Source organism: Phodopus roborovskii, unplaced genomic scaffold, assembly GCF_943737965.1.
Source record: "Phodopus roborovskii unplaced genomic scaffold, PHOROB, whole genome shotgun sequence".
NCBI classification, from domain to species: Eukaryota; Metazoa; Chordata; class Mammalia; order Rodentia; family Cricetidae; genus Phodopus; species Phodopus roborovskii.
The window spans coordinates 18,469-31,702 of record NW_026126863.1 but is presented as its reverse complement, the minus strand read 5'-3'; positions in this window follow the sequence as shown (position 1 = coordinate 31,702).

The following is a 13,234-nucleotide window of genomic DNA, read 5'->3' as shown; positions in this document are numbered from 1 at the left end:
CGTTTGCACAAACGGGCTCCTCCAGCATGCAGGCTAGAGAGAAGCCCCCTCCCCTGGGCCCAGGTGTTTTTAAAAGCAACCCCACAAGCTTAGGGAGGGGGGTGGGACCCTCTGTCCATTGAGTACCTGACCCTTGGAGGCCGGATGGTGTGCTATTAGGGTCAGCAGACCTTAGGGCCTCAGGTGTGCTAATTAATCTTGTCTGGGCAAACCAGAGTTACAGCTATCTCTTGACACTATTTACCACCTGTTGACTCACAGGAAAGGAGGGGCAGTGTGAATTCTTCTTATCTCAGTGCCTTGTGAGAGGAAGCTAGCAAATTCCAAGGAACAGATATTGGTTTCTAGGTTAGTCCATCATTAACATTACTTTTTAGGTCTTTCACTTTAAAGAAGTAAATTAAAGAAGATACCATAAAACAGAAAGATCTACCATGCATATGGATATGTAGGATAAATATAGTAAAGATAGAAATCTTGCCAAAAGAAATCTAAAAATTCATTGCAATCCCCACCAAAATCCCAGCAGAATTATCCACTTACCTTGAAAGTATAATAACCTATATTAAATGGAAAAACAAAAGACTGAGAATAGCCAAAACAACCAAGTACAATAAACAAATTTCATGATGCATCACCATTGTCAACTTGAAGCTGTACTATAGAACTATAGTTCTGAAAACAGCTTTGTATTGACACAAAAATATATAGGTAGACAAAAGGAATTAAATCAAAAACCCTGATAATATCCCTCCCACCTACGATCATCTGATTTTTGACAAAACAATACAGCTAAAAGTATACAATGGGAAGAGGATCACATCTTTAACAAATTTTGCTGGCATAACTGGCTGTTGGTGTGTATATAAGACTGCAGAAAGACTGAGAAGCGTATGTAAGGCAAAGGACACAGTTGGTAAGATCACACAGCAGCCCAGAGACTGGCAAATGGTCTTCTATTACCCTATATCTGACAGAGAGATGATCTCAAAAATATATAGAGAAAACAAGAAGCTAGTCACCAAAACACCAAATCACCATTTAAAAAAAATGGGGTACAGAACTGAATAAAAAATTATCAATAGAGGAAATAGAAAAGGCTGAAAGACACTTAAGACAGTGCTCATCATCCTTAGCTATCCGGGAAATGCAAATAAAAACAACTCTTAGATAATGTCTTACTCCTGGTAGAATTGCTAAAATTATTAACACCAATGACAACTTATGATGGAGAGGATGTGGAGAAAGGGGAACCCTCCTTGAATGCTGTTGGGGTGCAAACTTGTACAGCCATTTTGGAGAGAATTATGGTGGTTGCTCAGTAAAATCAAAATCAGTCAATTACTGGATCAGGCAATCCCACTAGTTGGCATATATCTAAATGAACCACATCCATACAACAAAAAGATCTGTTAAACTATGTTTGTAGCAAGAACCTGAAAACAACCTAGATGCCCGTCAACTGAAGAATGGATTACAAAGTCGTGGCACATTAACACAATGAAATACTACTCTGTGTGGGAAAAAATTGGAAGCTTGAAGTTCACAGGCAAATGGAGGGAATTTGAAAAAACCATCCTGAATGAGGTAACCCTGTAAAAAAAATGAGGAACATGGTATGTACTCACTCATATATGGGTTTTCGACATAGATAAAGCATCAACAGTGATGGGACCTGTCATGCTGTAAACATGTTTCTCATACTGGTTAAGTAATCAAGCACTGTTGGCCAATAGGAAAGCAAGAGAGGCGGGACTAGGAGACAAAGAGGAAAGAGGAAGGAGGAAGGAGGAGTCAAGATGGAGTTGGGAGAGAGCAGGACGCCAGCCGGCTCTCAGTAAGATAACCATGTGGAAATATTTAAATAAACAGAAATGGGTTAATAATTAAGACAGAGCTAGCCAAGAAAAAACAAGTAACAGGCCAACCGTATTATATAAAATACAAAGTCTCTGTGTGTTATTTGGGGCTTGTGTGGCAATGGGACAAGACTAGGTAAACAATATATGGATGTGAAGTAGTATACCCAAAGCATGCTCAACTATACCACAGATTATCTATGTTCATAGCCACATTTTTCATAATAGCCAGATCTTGGAAACAACCTATATGACTATCAAATGAAAAACAGATAAAGAGAATGTAGAGTATGTACACAATGGCATACTCCTTAGTGATCAAAAACAGTAACATCCTAAAATTTCTAGGTACATGGACAGAACCAAAATAACTACCAAGAGAAGTACCCAAAATTCAGAAAGATACATAATATATACAGTAATCATAAGTGTGTAGAAGATATAAAGTAGATAATACCCAACCAACAATCTAAAACCGCTGAGAATCAATTACACTCTTGCAGAAACAGATAGAAACATATGAATAAATGCACAGGTAATCATTTGGCCAAGCTCCTGGAGTACAATCACAGGGAGGAAGGAGCAATAATAAAAACAAAGCACTCAAGACTATGATGGCAAAACCTGCCAAATAAGCTGACCCAAGCTAGTGAGAGATCACAGAATCTGATTTGATAACGGGGGAACTACATAAGACTAAACTATGCTCCCTTAATATATGGGACAATGGTGTATCTTGGTGTAATGCTTACAAAACAAGTAAAAGACATATATAATAAGAACGTTGTGGCTCTAAAGAAAGAAATTAAAGAAGATACCAGAAAATGGAAAAATGTCCCATGTTCTTGGATAGGTAGAATAAACATAATAAAAATGGCAATCTTGCCAAAAGCAATCTACAGATTCAATGCAATCCCCATTAAAATCCCACCACAATTCTTCACTGACCTTGAAAGGATAATAATCAACTTTGTATGGAAAAACAAAAGACCCAGGATAGCCAAAACAACCCTTTACAATAAAAGAACTTCAGGAGGCATCACCATTCCTGACTTTAAGCTCTACTACAGAGATATAGTTCTGAAAACAGCCTGGTATTGGCAAAAAATAGACAGGTAGACCAATGAAATCAAATTTAAATCCTGATATTTACCCACACACCCATGAACACCTGATTTTTGACAAAACAGCTAAAATTATACAATGGGGGCGAGGACAGCATCTTCAACAAATGGTGCTGGAACAATTGGATGACTGTGTGTAGAAGACTACAGAGATTCCTATAAGGTCCCTCACACATGGGGGAAAGGAGAAGATCCCCAGAGCACATGGGAATTGGTAGGGGGCAGTGAATGGAGAAAGAAATAGGAGAAAGTGAAAGGGAAGAGAGGAAAGCATGTGTGACTAGGAAGATTCAGTCTGCATAGGAATAAAGACAGAAGAGAGAGAGAGAGAGAGAGAGAGAGGGAGGTGAGACAGAGAGACAGAGGGAACATAAAAGAGGCAGCCATTATTGGTTTGAAGAGAAAACTGAACCAAAATAAAGTTCTAGAGACCTACAAGGCTGATTCCAACTAATAATTAGAGCAACCATGAAAAGGCCACCATAAATGTCCTTCCCTAATAGTGTGATCAACAACTGACTTATCCACCATCATGGGGTCCTGATCTAGACACTGTTTGAAACAGAAAAAAACACCCATAACTAAACAGTGAGTTATACTAGAATCCAGATGCAGAGAGTGACAACAAGACCAGATTACACAAACACCTAGAGACAGCTGACCTGAACTAGGAGGAGCTAATTGGCCCCCCCAGATTTATAGCTGGGAATACAGCATGGGACTGACTCAGAACCCCCTGAATATGGTTCTCAGCTAGAAGGACTGAGCAGTCTAAGGGACCTGATAGAGTGGGCCCGGGATGTATTCATGGTACACAAAATGACCTTGCAGACACATCCCACATGGAGCAATATGGCCTTAACCTAGAGAGAGAAGTCCTAGTCCCTACTTCAAATTACTTGACAGATCTACATGACCCCACCTGGATAGCATAGCCCTACCTGTGGAATGTGCATTGTGCGATGGGAGGGGAGGGAGGTCAGGGTACAAGTTGGGGGGGGGGGTGTCAGCGGGAGGGAGGGAGTGGGAACTGGTATCAACATGTAATATATATATATATATATATATATATATATATATATATATATATATATATGACATTTCCCTCAATTGTTGCCCTTGAGATGTTACATTTCTATTGACTAAAATTATTGCCTGCCCTTGTCATATATTCCCCCCACAAAAAAGTGCAACCAACTTAAAGGGAACTGATATTTGATCAAGATTTCTCTAAAAAAGGGAAGCAGCTTACTTTGAGAATACAATATTTATCATCCTTATTTGTTACATTCTATAAATGGTTGAGTATCTGTAGAAAAAATTTTCTGCCAAAATAAAAAAAAAAAGTTTAATGCAATTATCAATTACATTAATGAGGCAAGTCTAAACTACAGGAGAATTTTCTACACAGAAATAAATAATCAACATCACATTAGAGAAAGGAAATGAAACACGTAAAACCTACAAATATTGGACAGCATTAAACAATCACAGATAAAAGCAATAATGCACTTAAATCAGATATTAAAAAGATACTGATAATTGATAGTTTTGAAAATCAAAATAACATATTTTTAATATGTTGAAAACTTGCCTATACTGACTTCAAAAAACTTCACACTTCCCTAGAGAGAACAACATTTGCAGCACAAGTTCTGATAGATATTAATAATAAAATTTGGAGTCAGCTCTCAGAGGGTGAAAGCTGATGGATCTCAGAAGCACAGCCATGTGAGCCTCTAGAGTTCTTACCTCTACCAGTGTTCAGACCAAAGGACCGATCCTGTTGTCACAAGGCCTTCTCGATTGACTGCTGTCTTTATGAAAGCTCAGAATGACTGCTCAGACTGAACACCCTCACTGCAAGCCCTCTTGTCTCCTACCACATTATATTCCCCTCTGTCCAGCCATATCCCTCCTATCTCACCATAGACAGTGCTGGGATTAAAGGCATGCCATCTCAATGCTGGGATAACATTTCTGTTAGCAGTTTCTCTTTTAGGTGGAGTCTTTCTCTCTCCCTCCCTCTCTCCCCTTATTAATGGCTTTCCCTCTTCCTCTCCCTATGTTTCTCTGTAGATATCTCCCTAACTCTCTCCCTTTTTCTCCAATCACTCTTTCTCTAATAGGCCAAAGTGGCACTGAGCTAATAGATACATGTATCTTTCTCCTAAAAGGTGGGATTAAATCTGTGTCCCACTGCTGCCTGTTTATGGATGACCTTGCATACTTCATTTCCTGCCTGTATGGCTAACTAATGTCTTAGGTGTGTGACTAACTTGTGATTGAGTGTATGTAGTAACTAGTGGCTTTGTGTGGGTGGGCTAACTAAAGGCTTATTTGTGTGACTTGGCGCTTAACCACGTGTGTAGCTATCTAATGACACATCTCTGTGTGGCGCCTATGCTGCTGTCAAAGCCCGAGAAGCTGGGGATTGTGTAGATGTTAAGAACACAGGACTCTTGCTTTATATTAAGAAGGTTCTTCAGTATTTCCCTTTTAGTCTGGGGGGGCTAGCTTATATACCACAGCACTAGATGGAGGAGGGGGAACCAGACCTTTGGTTAGTCATCTCAGGTTCCAAGAACAGGTTAGTGTGCATTCAGGGTTGCAGAAGCCAAAGGAACAATAGCATTTTGCATTACAAAACATGTCTCCTGTTTTCCAGCTGTTACAGCTGCCTGCCCTGAGGGCAGATGGAGGGGGAGTAAATTCTTAGTCTAGGTCTTAATTCTTACAATTCCCCCTTTTTTATTTTCTATGAGAGACCCCCTAGCTTAGGTCTCGCAGAGTGTGGCACCCCTTACCGGTCTTCAGGGGCCCCAGCAACCTCATGTTTTAGGCTGGGGACTTCACTGCAAGTTGCCCGTCATGGGGGTACCTCATTTCTGCAGCATCTGTTAACAGACCTCATGATTATTGGGAGAGCCATGGGCCAGACTGTGTTTCTTTTGTGAAAAGAACTGTCAGACCATGCATAGCACAAGAATCCCTACCCCAACCAATACTGGCTCCAACTTGCTGAGAGACAATGTGCCATTCAAAACCTGTGACCAACCTCCAATCTGGGCCATGGCATTCCACCTGCCATCTGCTGAAATAGGAGTAATTCAGGTCTTATTGACCTCTACTCTCTGGTCAGCCAAAATACTGGTAAAATTTACAAAAGACAAGGCCCTGCCAGCATTGAGGCTGTTGACCCCTACAGAGACATTTGCATTCCAATCAAGGTGATACAAGAGGAATGACAGAATGAAAGCAGGAGGCCTGCTATACCAACCCAAATTCCCTAATTGTTCCTGAAGTGAGGCAGTTTGGTGATTTAAGTCAAAACTGAATATGAGAGTCCAAATCCAATATGAGCTTTCAAGCAGGACATTCTCTGCAGTTAGGGCTTCACTGATTCTGCCCGCCAGCTGGTTAACAGTCTCTACATTGGCAGCGAACTGAGCGACAGCAATCCCTGCAATGACAGCGACAGTCACCTACACAGCAATGACAGGAATGATGGCAGCAGTGAAATCAAAGTCCCTTCTTGGCTGTAGAGGATAATTTCTTCTCCCCCAACTCGGTCTTCCATTATCATTGGGGCGAGGTCAGGAACTCGAACTACGAGGTCACTGGTGTCTCATGGGGGCCATAAATTGCTCAGGAAGAAGGTTGTGGAAGAACTATTGAAAGATTTTCCCTCCCCCAAGGATCCTTTAAAGGTGGAGCACAGTGTCTCCAAGACAAGTGCCTATGCAAGTCATAACTTCCTGGGGTGCTTTCAGCATAGGGGCCCTGATATAGGGGCCACATAGCAGCATTTTCCTGTTCCTGCTGGAAGTTTATGTTATAGGACCTCTCTGAGTCCCCAGCAATTGCTCATGCTTGCATTGGGGTGAAAATCAGCAAGGGAGTCATTACTCAAAGCTATGCATAAAACCAAGAATCACCCATTGGGCAATTGAGAAAAATTAAGCACTCTCTGGAAGCCAAGGCTCCCCTGAGTCAGGAAGGTCAAATTACTCAGTAATGAAGTTTCTATTGGCACATTGGCAACCAGTAGTCGCAGGGAATGTTCTCTCCTGACTAACTGGCATCAGGATGTGGGGTTCCTCACCAAGGCCCAAACCACTTGTTCCTCCATGGGCCAGGGATTCCAGTACAGCAGGATTAGGTTCCTGATTAGGATCCACAGGACGAACATGTTGTTCTGGTATCCAAATAGGTTTCTCTGTTTCTGGGGGAAAAACACAAACAGCCCCTCAGGCCCTAGCTAATAGTGGGGGTGGGCGGTTGCCATAGTCGTGTAATTATGTCTTTCCATCTGACCCATCCCAATGTTTGGGAGGGTTTGTTCCAATGTTTCTCCATGGCAGGCATGTTAATTTTATCTACAGTCAAAAAATTTAAATTAAAAAGTATAGTGGATAACTGAGAATTGGGGGAGAGCCTATATTCCCCCTTTTTTATTTTATTAAAATATTGTTTAAGTGTGGCATGAGTGTCTTTCACGATGGCTTGTCCCATAGAGTTGTGTGGGATGCCAAATGCATGATTGATGTGATGTTCCTTGCAAAAGGCCAAGAAGCGATGACTAGCATATGTGGAACCATTGTCTGTTTTTAAGATATCAGGAACACCATATAGGCAAAGGCCTGTAAACAATGAGACATGACATCTTTAATCTTTTCTCCCCAGGTTAGAGATGCAAAAAACCACCTTAAAATATGTATCCACAGAAACTTGCATATATTTTAATTTTCTAGCTTAAGGCAGATGAGTGACATCCATTGCCAAATATTGTATGTATTCTCATGCAGCAGGCAGCAGGAGTGAGGAGAAGTGGGATCAGAATCTCCTTGTGAAATATCAGATAAGGGTCTAAGCTGTCCAGTGGTTAGGGCCAAACTAGATCAAACCCAATTTGTATCTACCAATAATTTTTGAAAATCATTAATTTTGGTCAGTTTATCCAGGCTTAAAGTAATCTTTTGAGGACTGATGCCAGAATATAACAATTGGTGACCCAGGTATTGATAGGGAAATTCTGGGGCTATTCTTAAGCCAGCTAGTTGAAGATTATGTTGTATTTCTCCAAAAGCCTCTTTCATTTCCTTAGAATCCGGGCTGGCTAAAAGAATATCATCCATATAATGTAAAATATACAGGGATTGAAATTTCTCTGTAATGGAGGCAATGGGCAATGATACATAAATTTGACAAATTCCTTGAAGCAACACCACCCATTGATATCTCTTATAAGGCTTTTTAAAATTAATAGAAGGTATGCCAGATGCAAATCGCTAACTACCCTCAGGATGCAAGGCAAAGCTAAAAATGTAATCTATTAGGTCTACAAATAACAAATGATAACCTTGAGGATACCTACAGGGGATGGTAAGCCAGGTATGTGGCTCCCATAATTTGCATGCAATCATTAACAGCTCAGAAATCTTGTAGGAGTCTCCATTTTCCAGATTTTTTTTCTTTATAACAAAGATTGGAGTATTCAATGGGGAAGTAGAAGGAACAATATGTCCTGCCTCTAATTGTTCCTTTAGAAGTTGATGTGCAGCCTGTAATTTCTCAATAGATAGTGGCCATTGCTCCACCCATACTGGGTCATCAGTTTTTCAGATGATAGAAATGGGACCAGGCTGCATAGCAATAGGCCCTAGGGAAAATTTCCCAGCTCAGAGTGATCTCACACGCTTTTGATAATTAAATTTTTAGATACAACAGACTGAGGGTCACCTTGGGGGAATTTACCCAGTCCTCTTCCTTGTATATAACCTTGGTCAGCCAGCATATTTTTCACAGGCTCAGTAGTAAGAACTGCTCCCATGGCCAAAGCACATCTCTTCCCCAAAGATTAACAGAGTTATGAGTTATTACAAAAGTTGAAAAAAGACTTGTATGTCTATCAGCTGACCATTTAGGAAACTGAGTACTACATGCTGGAGCCACAGCAATTCCTTCTGAAACATCCTGGTTGTCCACACACAAAGCAATTCTTTTGTCTGGCTCCTCCATCCTTCCCACCTATTTGCATGACTGAAGCTATAACCTGGCCCATAATGTGATGACGATCTATGTCCCAACATATGCATACATACTCATTAAGACTTTTGGCCTTATGGGGACTTAAAGCCTCTTTACAAAACTTGTTTGCATTTTCAAATGTGAATTGTTTAACAATGGGCATGGCATTTCCAACATCACCAAATATGTGGCCTGACAGCTGTAGGAGGTGGTCTGAAAAATCTGAATAGGGCTCAGACAGTCCCTGCCATACCTTAGATAGTTGATCTCCTGCAGCCTTATTAGGCAGGGCTTTGCAAGGTCGAGTAGCAGCAACAGCATTTTGTGCATGGACTTTTGGGTCAAAAAGAATTTGAGCTGCAAGTGTAGAATATTGCCTAGTGCGTGTGAGCATATCTAAATTCCTAGCAGGAAATCCAGTAGCAGCATTACTTTGTGTGGTTTCCTTGCAAAATTCTTGAAATTTGCCTCTCCAGAGCAAATAGTCACCCCCACTCAGCACAAGTCTATAGAACTGCATCCAATCACTAAGGGTGCAATTTAATGCTGCAAAAGAATCAAAAATTCTCTGAGTAAAAGGAGCATGGGGCCCATAAACAGTGAAAGCCTCTTTAACCTGTTTTATATCCTTAAAATTTAATGGGCTGTGCTCCCTTACCATGGTATCCTCCAGATTCAGTGTCTCAATCACTGGAAACACTTTTCTTTCCTATTCTTATGCTTCTACCTTGGTTATTAAATTTTTGGCCTCTTCCTCTAACACTCGAGGTACAGAGGACCTACAAAAGAATCAGAATCACAAAAGGGGTTGTGTCTTGGCGGTTGGCATATGCGCTCACCAGCTTCAGTTTCTGATTCCAAAGTATCCCCTTCATCAGTTACAACATGACTATCATCTCTTAGTTGGGATCCCTCTTTTCCCCTGAGAGATTGTTCAGATTCTAAATCTTGTAATTCCTCAAAAGTCCTATTCATCTCTGCCATTTTTTCTTTTAAATTGTTGCAATGAATTGTTTACCTGTCTTGTTTTAGTCCTATTGCCCTGTCTTTCAATAGGGCCACTCATAGTCCACTGAGCATTTCCTTACAGTTACTGGCACTCATCCTTCAATACACCCTCATTCACTTACTTTTGCAGGCCAGCCTTCAAGGGTGATCTCATAGATGATCCTTTCTTTCCCAATCTTGGTTGGACCTACACTTGTAGCACCTGTGCCAGGAAGTGTTCCACAAATCGGGCGAAGGCCTAGAGATTGAAATAAAGACAAGACAGAGGGTCATTCATTCAATGGCAATGACGGAACACCAAATGCCAAATGCAGTTTACTGAGGGGAAAGAATGGTCTTAAATACTGACTTATAGCACAGTGGAAAATTACAGGAATTTTAGGCTTAGCTCCTCCCCTACGAGCTGTGTGTTGTCATGAGGTGTGCTGTCATGAGGTGTGCTATCAAAACAGGAGGAGTACCAAAACAGCCTTGGGGCAAGGAGTTCTAGCCAACAGCTTCAGGCTTGCTCATGTTCTCTCAGGGGTCGATGCAGAGTCCTACATCATAACTGTGTTAAACAGGAAGTGTGATAAACACATTGTAAATGTCTGCTTCTTTGACAATATAGTCATATCATTCTGGTGCTTCCCACATTATTTCATTGCATGGACATTATAATGTATTCATCAAGTTTCCTTAGAAGGAAACTGAATTGGAAGTTCACATAGACATTTCCTTGGCCCTTTAAAAAGCCTATAGCACTGACGGAAAAAAAAATCAAAATGAATAGACATAACGGGAGACACAAGCTAGCAGATCAACTATACTCATAAAAAAATAATCAAAGAAATTTTATGATAGGGCCAGCCTCTCACAGAAATATCCTAGCCCCTGGTACCCACATCTGTCTTTGTTAGGATTTTATTGCTGTGAAGAGATACTACATACCATGGGAACTCTTAAAAAGAAAACATTTATTTGAGTTGTCTCACTTAATATTTCAAAGATTCAGTTAATAATCATTATGGGTGGAGCAAGGCAGCCTGCAGGTGAATGTGGTACTGGGGGTTAGTGTCCTTAAATCTTCACTCAGAGCTAACAGGATGTTCACCAACACACTGGCCAGCATCCTGTATATAAGAAACATCAATGCCTGTCTCTGCCCACATCCAGTGACATACTTCTTCTAACTAGAAAAGCCCACTCCCACAATCCCCCCATCCCCTAATCCTCTTTTAGTAGCACTCACAGACTGTGGACTGAGAGTTGGAGGACTTCTCCTTTCATCAGACTAAACCCTGTGAATGTCTGTGATAATTATTTGAATTGATCCGTTCAAGGAACCCCTGGCAGTGCAACCAGGAGCTATCCCAGATGCATGAACTGGCTGTTTGTAGTGAGACTAGCTGTGTTTATGACACTTGTGTCAATCTCACAGAAATCGGCTGCCTGGGTCTCCTGAGTACTGGGGTTAAAGGAAAGCACAGCCACAAACCTGGCTTATAAAGCAGACTTTTGCATTACATAGGTAATGCCATTTTAAAATTCTTTCAGGGTCAGATTACAACTGAAACTTTGAAGAATTTCAATATTAATAAGAAACAGCAAGTAAGGCCAGGAAGGCAATTAAATTCTTCAACAGAAAATTAGTACCATAATTATTTAATAGTATATGAGTAACATGAAAGAGATGTTCACACTTCACTGACAGGTCTTGGGGTAGAGGTGTGTGAAGATGAGTGAAAGAGGAAAGGCAGAAGAAAGAAAAGATTAAACCTGGGGAAGGGATGTCTTGCTTGACTTATGTCTTATTCTAAGTAAGCTTCTTATCAGGAATATCTTCCAGTTGCCTACTTTCAGGGGGAGATGGAAGAAATGGGAGACTTTTAGGAAGTCAGTAGGAGTCATCTTTCAATTTGACCAGCTCATGCGAAGGCTCCTCATGCATTGTATCATGAGGAGAACACAGTGCATCTGAGGAACTTTACTGAATAAGCCCTCAGTGCCCTTGGGACCGATAACCCCAGCTCCATGTGGTGGGAAAAGTAGTGTTCACAAGATATGAAGCAACACCTCCACCAAGGCCCTGGATTTAAACAATTGCATTTTCTCCTAAGCATCTTCATTATGTTAAAGGACTGAATCTATTTCATTGTCAATACCTGAGGGTCTAAGTCTAGGTCACCAGGCTGATAATGAATCTCCTAAGCTCATTGATTTGTTTGAGAAGGAGCTATGTTCCTTCTTTATGAGTCAGGACCTAAACAGATGTCTTGCTTGCTCAGTCAACCTCTCAACACAACAGTGTTTACCTTTTCAAACAGTTGTCATCTGGGCTAATCTTGCCCAACTGGCTGAACTATGTGTTTCTCTAGAAGAAAACTGGACCACCACTGGCACTTAAATCAGGAAAGAGAAGCTGCATTCAGATGACAAACAAGATAGTATCACCTTTTCCTCCTAGAAAGCTGGATGATGGCTCTACGAATGAAGGAGTTTTATCACTGAAAATCAGAGGAAATGCTTGGAAAATGCATAGTAATGGAAAAAGTAGTCTTCCTAGAAAAATTGAATACTTGGAGAGGAACAGAACTAGGAAGTTTGCATTTGTGAGCAATATTGTTAGTTGACACATGTTCAGTAGCAGGTTAAAATCAAAAGAAAGCAAAAAGTAACTTCATTTTTCGAGGTTCTCTGCTTGAACAGGCATGGTAGGATGAATCTCTCCATATATGTATAATGTGGATTTATTATAATGTCTCAGAGGCTGTGGTCCAGGTGGTCCAAAAATGGCTGCCAGCAATGGGAATCTGAAGACCACAGCAGTTGTTTAAATCACCAGGGTGCATGTCTCACCTGGTCATCGTTATACTCTTAAAGTCCAAAGAAGAAAGCTCTAAAGCTAGTAAAGTTATAAACTTGGTAGTCATAGATAGGGCAAGGAGCAACTGAAGGAGAGCCTACTCATTCAATTCCCTTTATACATGCAGGATACCACCAGATGGTGTGACTCATATTAAGGTGAATCTAATTCTTCCTTATGTGTTTTGTTTTATTATTGTATTTCATTTTTGATTACTGACAGCCTCCTTAGTTCTGATATTAAACATGTGCACTGCCACCAAGTAGTTAAAGATGGATCTCATCATCTAATTCCATGTAAAGCTTCTCTGAGTGGCTATGACAGTTCTGGAACACACTCTGCCTGCCTGTCCTGTCTGAAATCCTATA